We start from the raw sequence: 10,901 nt of genomic DNA on the forward strand, positions 1-10,901 counted from the left end.
TTTTGCAAGGAGCATTTTTGACAGAACGAGGTGGGCAGCAAACTTACAGCGAAGCGGTCAATTTCAGTGTATGTTACAAGTTCATCCCCTTTTGTTTCGGAGGACCAGGGGACTGCTGTGTAAGGGAAAACTATTTATTTGGGCAGTTTTAAAATCTTTTTCTTTTTGCAAGGAGCAGCTTTGACAGAACGAGGTGCGCAGCAAACTTACAGCTAAGCTGTCAATTTCAGTGTAAGTTACAAGTTAATCCCCTTTTGTTTCGGAGGACCAGGGGACTGCTGGGTAAGGGAAAACTATTTATTTGGGCAGTTTTAAAATCTTTTTCTTTTTGCAAGGAGCAGCTTTGACAGAACGAGGTGCGCAGCAAACTTCCAGCTAAGCGGTCAATTTCAGTGTAAGTTGCAAGTTAATCCCCTTTTGTTTCGGAGGACCAGGGGACTGCTGGGTAAGGGAAAACTATTTATTTGGGCAGTTTTAAAATCTTTTTCTTTTTGCAAGGAGCAGCTTTGACAGAACGAAGTGCACAGCAAACTTACAGCTAAGCGGTCAATTTCAGTGTAAGTTACAAGTTCATCCCCTTTTGTTTCGGAGGACCAGGGGACTGCTGGGTAAGGGAAAACTATTTATTTGGGCAGTTTTAAAATCTTTTTCTTTTTGCAAGGAGCAGCTTTGACAGAACGAGGTGCGCAGCAAACTTACAGCTAAGCGGTCAATTTCAGTGTAAGTTACAAGTTAATCCCCTTTTGTTTCGGAGGACCAGGGGACTGCTGGGTAAGGGAAAACTATTTATTTGGGCAGTTTTAAAATCTTTTTCTTGTTGCAAGGAGCAGCTTTGACAGAACGAGTTGCGGAGCAAACTTACAGCTGAGCGGTCAATTTCAGTAAGTTACAAGTTAATCACCTTTTGTTTCGGAGGACCAGGGGACTGCTGGGTAAGGGAAAACTATTTATTTGGGCAGTTTTAAAATCTTTTTCTTTTTGCAAGGAGCAGCTTTGACAGAACGAGGTGCGCAGCAAACTTACAGCTAAGCGGTCAATTTCAGTGTCAGTTACAAGTTAATCCCCTTTTGTTTCGGAGGACCAGGGGACTGCTGGGTAAGGGAAAACTATTTATTTGGGCAGTTTTAAAATCTTTTTCTTTTTGCAAGGAGCAGCTTTGACAGAACGAGGTGCGCAGCAAACTTACAGCTAAGCGGTCAATTTCAGTGTAAGTTACAAGTTAATCCCCTTTTGTTTCGGAGGACCAGGGGACTGCTGGGTAAGGGAAAACTATTTATTTGGGCAGTTTTAAAATCTTTTTCTTTTTGCAAGGAGCAGCTTTGACAGAACGAGGTGCGCAGCAAACTTACAGCTAAGCGGTCAATTTCAGTGTAAATTACAAGTTAATCCCCTTTTGTTTCGGAGGACCAGGGGACTGCTGGGTAAGGGAAAACTATTTATTTGGGCAGTTTTAAAATCTTTTTCTTTTTGCAAGGAGCAGCTTTGACAGAACGAGGTGCGCAGCAAACTTACAGCTAAGTGGTCAATTTCAGTGTAAGATACAAGTTCATCCCCTTTTGTTTCGGAGGACCAGGGGACTGCTGGGTAAGGGAAAACTATTTATTTGGGCAGTTTTAAAATCTTTTTCTTTTTGCAAGGAGCAGCTTTGACAGAACGAGGTGCGCAGCAAACTTACAGCTAAGCGGTCAATTTCAGTGTAAATTACAAGTTAATCCCCTTTTGTTTCAGAGGACCAGGGGACTGCTGGGTAAGGGAAAACTATTTATTTGGGCAGTTTTAAAATCTTTTTCTTTTTGCAAGGAGCATTTTTGACAGAACGAGGTGGGCAGCAAACTTACAGCGAAGCGGTCAATTTCAGTGTATGTTACAAGTTCATCCCCTTTTGTTTCGGAGGACCAGGGGACTGCTGGGTAAGGGAAAACTATTTATTTGGGCAGTTTTAAAATCTTTTTCTTTTTGCAAGGAGCAGCTTTGACAGAACGAGGTGCGCAGCAAACTTACAGCTAAGCGGTCAATTTCAGTGTAAGTTACAAGTTAACCCCCTTTTGTTTCGGAGGACCAGGGGACTGCTGGGTAAGGGAAAACTATTTATTTGGGCAGTTTTAAAATCTTTTTCTTTTTGCAAGGAGCAGCTTTGACAGAACGAGGTGCGCAGCAAACTTCCAGCTAAGCGGTCAATTTCAGTGTAAGTTACAAGTTAATCCCCTTTTGTTTCGGAGGACCAGGGGACTGCTGGGTAAGGGAAAACTATTTATTTGGGCAGTTTTAAAATCTTTTTCTTTTTGCAAGGAGCAGCTTTGACAGAACGAAGTGAGCAGCAAACTTACAGCTAAGCGGTCAATTTCAGTGTAAGTTACAAGTTCATCCCCTTTTGTTTAGGAGGACCAGGGGACTGCTGGGTAAGGGAAAACTGTTTATTTGGGCAGTTTTAAAATCTTTTTCTTTTTGCAAGGAGCAGCTTTGACAGAACGAGGTGCGCAGCAAACTTACAGCTAAGCGGTCAATTTCAGTGTAAGTTACAAGTTCATCCCCTTTTGTTTCGGAGGACCAGGGGACTGCTGGGTAAGGGAAAACTGTTTATTTGGGCAGTTTTAAAATCTTTTTCTTTTTGCAAGGAGCAGCTTTGACAGAACGAGGTGCGCAGCAAACTTACAGCTAAGCGGTCAATTTCAGTGTAAGTTACAAGTTAATCCCCTTTTGTTTCGGAGGACCAGGGGACTGCTGGGTAAGGGAAAACTATTTATTTGGGCAGTTTTAAAATCTTTTTCTTGTTGCAAGGAGCAGCTTTGACAGAACGAGTTGCGGAGCAAACTTACAGCTGAGCGGTCAATTTCAGTAAGTTACAAGTTAATCACCTTTTGTTTCGGAGGACCAGGGGACTGCTGGGTAAGGGAAAACTATTTATTTGGGCAGTTTTAAAATCTTTTTCTTTTTGCAAGGAGCAGCTTTGACAAAACGAGGTGCGCAGCAAACTTCCAGCTAAGCGGTCAATTTCAGTGTAAGTTACAAGTTAATCCCCTTTTGTTTCGGAGGACCAGGGGACTGCTGGGTAAGGGAAAACTATTTATTTGGGCAGTTTTAAAATCTTTTTCTTGTTGCAAGGAGCAGCTTTGACAGAACGAGTTGCGGAGCAAACTTACAGCTGAGCGGTCAATTTCAGTAAGTTACAAGTTAATCACCTTTTGTTTCGGAGGACCAGGGGACTGCTGGGTCAGGGAAAACTATTTATTTGGGCAGTTTTAAAATCTTTTTCTTTTTGCAAGGAGCAGCTTTGACAGAACGAGGTGCGCAGCAAACTTACAGCTAAGCGGTCAATTTCAGTGTAAGTTACAAGTTCATCCCCTTTTGTTTCGGAGGACCAGGGGACTGCTGTGTAAGGGAAAACTATTTATTTGGGCAGTTTTAAAATCTTTTTCTTTTTGCAAGGAGCAGCTTTGACAGAACGAGGTGCGCAGCAAACTTACAGCTAAGCTGTCAATTTCAGTGTAAGTTACAAGTTAATCCCCTTTTGTTTCGGAGGACCAGGGGACTGCTGGGTAAGGGAAAACTATTTATTTGGGCAGTTTTAAAATCTTTTTCTTTTTGCAAGGAGCAGCTTTGACAGAACGAGGTGCGCAGCAAACTTCCAGCTAAGCGGTCAATTTCAGTGTAAGTTGCAAGTTAATCCCCTTTTGTTTCGGAGGACCAGGGGACTGCTGGGTAAGGGAAAACTATTTATTTGGGCAGTTTTAAAATCTTTTTCTTTTTGCAAGGAGCAGCTTTGACAGAACGAAGTGCACAGCAAACTTACAGCTAAGCGGTCAATTTCAGTGTAAGTTACAAGTTCATCCCCTTTTGTTTCGGAGGACCAGGGGACTGCTGGGTAAGGGAAAACTGTTTATTTGGGCAGTTTTAAAATCTTTTTCTTTTTGCAAGGAGCAGCTTTGACAGAACGAGGTGCGCAGCAAACTTACAGCTAAGCGGTCAATTTCAGTGTAAGTTACAAGTTAATCCCCTTTTGTTTCGGAGGACCAGGGGACTGCTGGGTAAGGGAAAACTATTTATTTGGGCAGTTTTAAAATCTTTTTCTTGTTGCAAGGAGCAGCTTTGACAGAACGAGTTGCGGAGCAAACTTACAGCTGAGCGGTCAATTTCAGTAAGTTACAAGTTAATCACCTTTTGTTTCGGAGGACCAGGGGACTGCTGGGTAAGGGAAAACTATTTATTTGGGCAGTTTTAAAATCTTTTTCTTTTTGCAAGGAGCAGCTTTGACAGAACGAGGTGCGCAGCAAACTTACAGCTAAGCGGTCAATTTCAGTGTCAGTTACAAGTTAATCCCCTTTTGTTTCGGAGGACCAGGGGACTGCTGGGTAAGGGAAAACTATTTATTTGGGCAGTTTTAAAATCTTTTTCTTTTTGCAAGGAGCAGCTTTGACAGAACGAGGTGCGCAGCAAACTTACAGCTAAGCGGTCAATTTCAGTGTAAGTTACAAGTTAATCCCCTTTTGTTTCGGAGGACCAGGGGACTGCTGGGTAAGGGAAAACTATTTATTTGGGCAGTTTTAAAATCTTTTTCTTTTTGCAAGGAGCAGCTTTGACAGAACGAGGTGCGCAGCAAACTTACAGCTAAGCGGTCAATTTCAGTGTAAATTACAAGTTAATCCCCTTTTGTTTCGGAGGACCAGGGGACTGCTGGGTAAGGGAAAACTATTTATTTGGGCAGTTTTAAAATCTTTTTCTTTTTGCAAGGAGCAGCTTTGACAGAACGAGGTGCGCAGCAAACTTACAGCTAAGTGGTCAATTTCAGTGTAAGTTACAAGTTCATCCCCTTTTGTTTCGGAGGACCAGGGGACTGCTGGGTAAGGGAAAACTATTTATTTGGGCAGTTTTAAAATCTTTTTCTTTTTGCAAGGAGCAGCTTTGACAGAACGAGGTGCGCAGCAAACTTACAGCTAAGCGGTCAATTTCAGTGTAAATTACAAGTTAATCCCCTTTTGTTTCAGAGGACCAGGGGACTGCTGGGTAAGGGAAAACTATTTATTTGGGCAGTTTTAAAATCTTTTTCTTTTTGCAAGGAGCATTTTTGACAGAACGAGGTGGGCAGCAAACTTACAGCGAAGCGGTCAATTTCAGTGTATGTTACAAGTTCATCCCCTTTTGTTTCGGAGGACCAGGGGACTGCTGGGTAAGGGAAAACTATTTATTTGGGCAGTTTTAAAATCTTTTTCTTTTTGCAAGGAGCAGCTTTGACAGAACGAGGTGCGCAGCAAACTTACAGCTAAGCGGTCAATTTCAGTGTAAGTTACAAGTTAATCCCCTTTTGTTTCGGAGGACCAGGGGACTGCTGGGTAAGGGAAAACTATTTATTTGGGCAGTTTTAAAATCTTTTTCTTTTTGCAAGGAGCAGCTTTGACAGAACGAGGTGCGCAGCAAACTTCCAGCTAAGCGGTCAATTTCAGTGTAAGTTACAAGTTAATCCCCTTTTGTTTCGGAGGACCAGGGGACTGCTGGGTAAGGGAAAACTATTTATTTGGGCAGTTTTAAAATCTTTTTCTTTTTGCAAGGAGCAGCTTTGACAGAACGAAGTGCGCAGCAAACTTACAGCTAAGCGGTCAATTTCAGTGTAAGTTACAAGTTCATCCCCTTTTGTTTCGGAGGACCAGGGGACTGCTGGGTAAGGGAAAACTGTTTATTTGGGCAGTTTTAAAATCTTTTTCTTTTTGCAAGGAGCAGCTTTGACAGAACGAGGTGCGCAGCAAACTTACAGCTAAGCGGTCAATTTCAGTGTAAGTTACAAGTTAATCCCCTTTTGTTTCGGAGGACCAGGGGACTGCTGGGTAAGGGAAAACTATTTATTTGGGCAGTTTTAAAATCTTTTTCTTGTTGCAAGGAGCAGCTTTGACAGAACGAGTTGCGGAGCAAACTTACAGCTGAGCGGTCAATTTCAGTAAGTTACAAGTTAATCACCTTTTGTTTCGGAGGACCAGGGGACTGCTGGGTAAGGGAAAACTATTTATTTGGGCAGTTTTAAAATCTTTTTCTTTTTGCAAGGAGCAGCTTTGACAAAACGAGGTGCGCAGCAAACTTCCAGCTAAGCGGTCAATTTCAGTGTAAGTTACAAGTTAATCCCCTTTTGTTTCGGAGGACCAGGGGACTGCTGGGTAAGGGAAAACTATTTATTTGGGCAGTTTTAAAATCTTTTTCTTGTTGCAAGGAGCAGCTTTGACAGAACGAGTTGCGGAGCAAACTTACAGCTGAGCGGTCAATTTCAGTAAGTTACAAGTTAATCACCTTTTGTTTCGGAGGACCAGGGGACTGCTGGGTCAGGGAAAACTATTTATTTGGGCAGTTTTAAAATCTTTTTCTTTTTGCAAGGAGCAGCTTTGACAGAACGAGGTGCGCAGCAAACTTACAGCTAAGCGGTCAATTTCAGTGTAAGTTACAAGTTCATCCCCTTTTGTTTCGGAGGACCAGGGGACTGCTGGGTAAGGGAAAACTATTTATTTGGGCAGTTTTAAAATCTTTTTCTTTTTGCAAGGAGCAGCTTTGACAGAACGAGGTGCGCAGCAAACTTACAGCTAAGCGGTCAATTTCAGTGTAAGTTACAAGTTAATCCCCTTTTGTTTCGGAGGACCAGGGGACTGCTGGGTAAGGGAAAACTATTTATTTGGGCAGTGGCAGTACCCGAGACACTACACGTGTAGTGTCTCCCACCCACCCTCTTCCTCTAACCAAAAAAAAGGACTCTGGTGTGTTGATAAGGTAAGCTTTTTATTTAAAAAGTTCAGCCCGTCGGATTGCTGAGCGAACAAGTTTTGACTTTTTTTTTTCGTTTTATTTTTCAGTAGATTTGTTGGGAATCTAGAAGAGTGGGAATGGATGTAAAGGCAGTTGTATGTTCCTCCTGCAGAATGTGGGAGGTAGGGGTCGCCAAGAGTGTCCCTGCTGACTGCATCTGCAGGAAGTGCACCAAACTCCAGCTCCTCGCAGACCGCGTTAGGGAACTGGAGCTGGAGCTGGATGAACTTCGGATCATTCGGGAGGCGGAGGGGATTATTGACAGGAGTTATAGGGAGGCAGTCACACCTCAGGTAAAAGAAGTAGGTAGATGGGTTACCGTCAGGGGAAGGAAAGGGAACCAGCAGGCAGTGCAGGGATCCCCTGTGGCCGTTTCCCTCAACAACAGGTATACCGTTTTGGATACTGTTGGGGGGGATGACGTACCAGGGGTAAGCAATGGGGTGCAGGTCTCTGGCACAGAGTCTGTCCCTGTTGCTCAGAAGGGAAAGGGGAAGAGGAGCAGAGCATTAGTCATTGGTGACTCCTTAGTTAGGGGAACATTTAGGAGGTTCTGTGGGAACGAGAGAGACTCACGGTTGGTGTGTTGCCTCCCAGGTGCCAGGGTATGTGTTGTCTCTGATCGTGTTTTTGGGATCCTTAAGGGGGAGAGGGAGCACCCCACAGTCGTGGTCCACATAGGCACCAACGACAGAGGTAGGAAGAGAGATGGGGATTTAAGGCAGAAATTCAGGGAGCTAGGGTGGAAGCTTCGAGCGAGAACAACCAGAGTTGTTATCGCTGGGTTGTTGCTCGTGCCACGTGCTAGCGAAGGGAGGAATAGGGAGAGAGAGGAGTTGAACACGTCGCTGCAGGGATGGTGTAGGAGGGAGGGTTTTGGTTTCCTGGATAATTGGGGCTCTTTCTGGGGTAGGTGGGACCTCTACAAACAGGATGGTCTTCACCTGAACCAGAGGGGTACCAATATCCTGGGGGGGGGGGGGGTGTGGGGGTGGTGGGGGGGAGATTTGTTAGTGCTCTTCGGGGGGGTTTAAACTAAATCAGCAGGGGAATGGGAACCTAAATTGTAGTTCCAGTGTACAGGCTGTTGAGAGTAGTGAGGTAGGGGATAAGGTTGCAGGGACGCAAGAGGGCACTGGCAAGCAAGAACTTGGTTTAAAGTGTGTCTACTTCAACGCCAGGAGTATCCGGAATAAGATTAGATTTTAGATGAGATTAGAGATACAGCACTGAAACAGGCCCTTCGGCCCACCGAGTCTGTGTCGAACATCAACCACCCATTTATACTGATCCTACACTAATCCCATATTCCCACCAAACATCCCCACCTGTCCCTACATTTCCCTACCACCTACCTATACTGGTGACAATTTACAATGGCCAATTTACCTATCAACCTGCAAGTCTTTTGGCTTGTGGGAGGAAACCGGAGCCCCCGGAGAAAACCCACGCAGACACAGGGAGAACTTGCAAACTCCACACAGGCAGTACCCGGAATCGAACCCGGGTCCCTGCAGCTGTGAGGCTGCGGTGCTAACCACTGTGCCACTGTGCCGCCCTGAGGTGGGTTAGCTTGCAGCATGGGTTGGTACCTGGGATACTGATGTTGTGGCCATTTCAGAGACATGGGTAGAGCAGGGGCAGGATTGGATGTTGCAGGTTCCGTGATTTAGATGTTTCAGTGAGAACAGAGAAGAGGGTAAAAGAGCGCGGCGGGGGAGAGGGGGGGGTTGGCATTGTTCATCAAGGAAAGTATTACAGCGGCAGAAAGGACGTTTGAGGACTCGTCTACTGAGGTAGTATGGGCCGAGGTTAGAAACAGGAGAGAAGAGGTCACCCTGTTGGGAGTTTTCTATAGACCTCCGAATAGTTCCAGAGATGTAGAGGAAAGGATAGCGAAGATGATTCTCGACAGGAGCGAGAGTAACAGGGTAGTGGTTACGGGGGACTTTAACTTTCCAAATATTGACTGGAAATACTATAGTTCGAGTACTTTAGATGGGTCTGTTTTTGTCCAGTGTGTGCAGGAGGGTTTTCTGACACAGTATGTGGACAGGCCAACCAGGGGCGATGCCACATTGGATTTGGTACTGGGTAATGAACCCGGCCAGGTGTTCGATTGAGATGTAGGTGAGCACTTTGGCGATAGTGATCACAATTCGGTTAGGTTTACCTTAGCGATGGGCAGGGACAGGTGTTTACCGCAGGGCAAGAATTATAGCTGGGGGAAAGGAAATTATGACGCGATTAGGCAAGATTTAGGATGTGTAGGATGGGGAAGGAAACTGCAGGGGATGGGCACAAACGAAATGTGAAGCTTATTCAAGGAGCAGCTAATGCGTGTCCTTGATAAGTATGTACCTGTCAGGCAGGGAGGAAGTTGTCGAGCGAGGGAGCCGTGGTTTACTCAAGAAGTTGAAGCGCTTGTCAAGAGGAAGAGGGCGGCTTATGTTCGGATGAGACGTGAAGGCTCAGTTAGCGCGCTTGAGAGTTACAAGCTAGCCAGGAAGGATCTAAAGGGAGGGCTAAGAAGAGCAAGGAGAGGACACGAGAAGTCATTGGCGGATAGGATCAAAGAAAACCCTAAGGCTTTCTATAGGTATATCAGGAATAAAAGAATGATAAGAGTTGGAACAGGGCCAATCAAGGATAGTAGTGGGAAGTTGTGTGCGGAATCAGAGGAGATAGGGGAAGCGTTAAATGAATATTTTTCGTCAGTATTTACAGTAGAGAAAGAAAATGTTGCCGAGGAGATTACTGAGATACAGCCTACTAGGCTAGATGGGATTGAGATTCACAAGGAGGAGGTGTTAGCAATTTTGGAAAGAGTGAAAATAGATAAGTCACCTGGGACAGATGGGATTTATCCTTGGATTCTCTGGGAAGCCAGGGAGGAGATTGCAGAGCCGTTGTTGTTGATCTTTATGTCGTCATTGTCGACAGGAGTAGTGCCGGAGGACTGGAGGATAGCAAATGTTGTCCCCTTGTTCAAGAAGGGGAGTAGAGACAGCCCTGGTAATTATAGACCTGTGAGCCTTACTTCGGTTGTAGGTAAAATGTTGGAAAAGGTTATAAGAGATAGGATTTATAATCATCTTGAAAAGAATAAGTTCATTTGCGATAGTCAGCACGGTTTTGTGAAAGGTAGGTCGTGCCTCACAAACCTTATTGAGTTTTTCGAGAAGGTGACCAAACAGCTGGATGCGGGTAAAGCCGTGGATGTGGTGTATGTGGATTTCAGTAAGGCGTTTGATAAGGTTCCCCACGGTAGGCTATTGCAGAAAATACGGAAGTATGGGGTTGAAGGTGATTTAGAGCTTTGGATCAGAAATTGGCTAGCTGAAAGAAGACAGAGGGTGGTGGTTGATGGCAAATGTTCACCCTGGAGGTAAGTTACTAGTGGTGTACCGCAAGGTTCTGTTTTTGGGCCACTGCAGTTTGTCATTTTTATAAATGACCTGGATGAGGGTGTAGAAGGGTGGGTTAGTAAATTTGCGGATGACATGAAGGTCGGTGCAGTTGTGGATAGTGTCGAAGGGTGTTGTAGGGTACAGAGGGACATAGATAGGCTGCAGAGCTGGGTTGAGAGATGGCAAATGGAGTTTAATGCGGCGAAGTGTGAGGTGATTCACTTTGGAAGGAGTAACAGCAATGCAGAGTACTGGGCTAATGGGAAGATTCTTGGTAGTGTAGATGAGCAGAGAGATCTTGGTGTCCAGGTACATAAATCCCTGAAAGTTGCTACCCAGTTTAATAGGGCTGTTAAGAAGGCACATGGTGTGTTAGCTTTTATTAGTAGGGGGATCGAGTTTCGGAGCGACGAGGTCATGATGCAGCTGTACAAAACTCTGGTGAGGCTGCACCTGGAGTATAGCGTGCAGTTCTGGTCACCGCATTATTGGAAGGATGTGGAAGCTTTGGAAAGGGTGCAGAGTAGATTTACTAGGATGTTGCCTGGTATGGAAGGAAGGTCTTCCGAGGAAAGGCTGAGGGACTTGGGGTTGTTTTCGTTAGAGAGAAGGAGGAGGAGAGGTGACTTAATAGAGACACACAAGATAATCAGAGGGTTAGATAGGGTGGATAGTGAGAGTCTTTTTCCTCGGATGATGATGGCAAACACGAGG

The sequence above is a fragment of the Heterodontus francisci genome, chromosome 21, assembly GCF_036365525.1.
Source record: "Heterodontus francisci isolate sHetFra1 chromosome 21, sHetFra1.hap1, whole genome shotgun sequence".
Classification (NCBI taxonomy): domain Eukaryota; kingdom Metazoa; phylum Chordata; class Chondrichthyes; order Heterodontiformes; family Heterodontidae; genus Heterodontus; species Heterodontus francisci.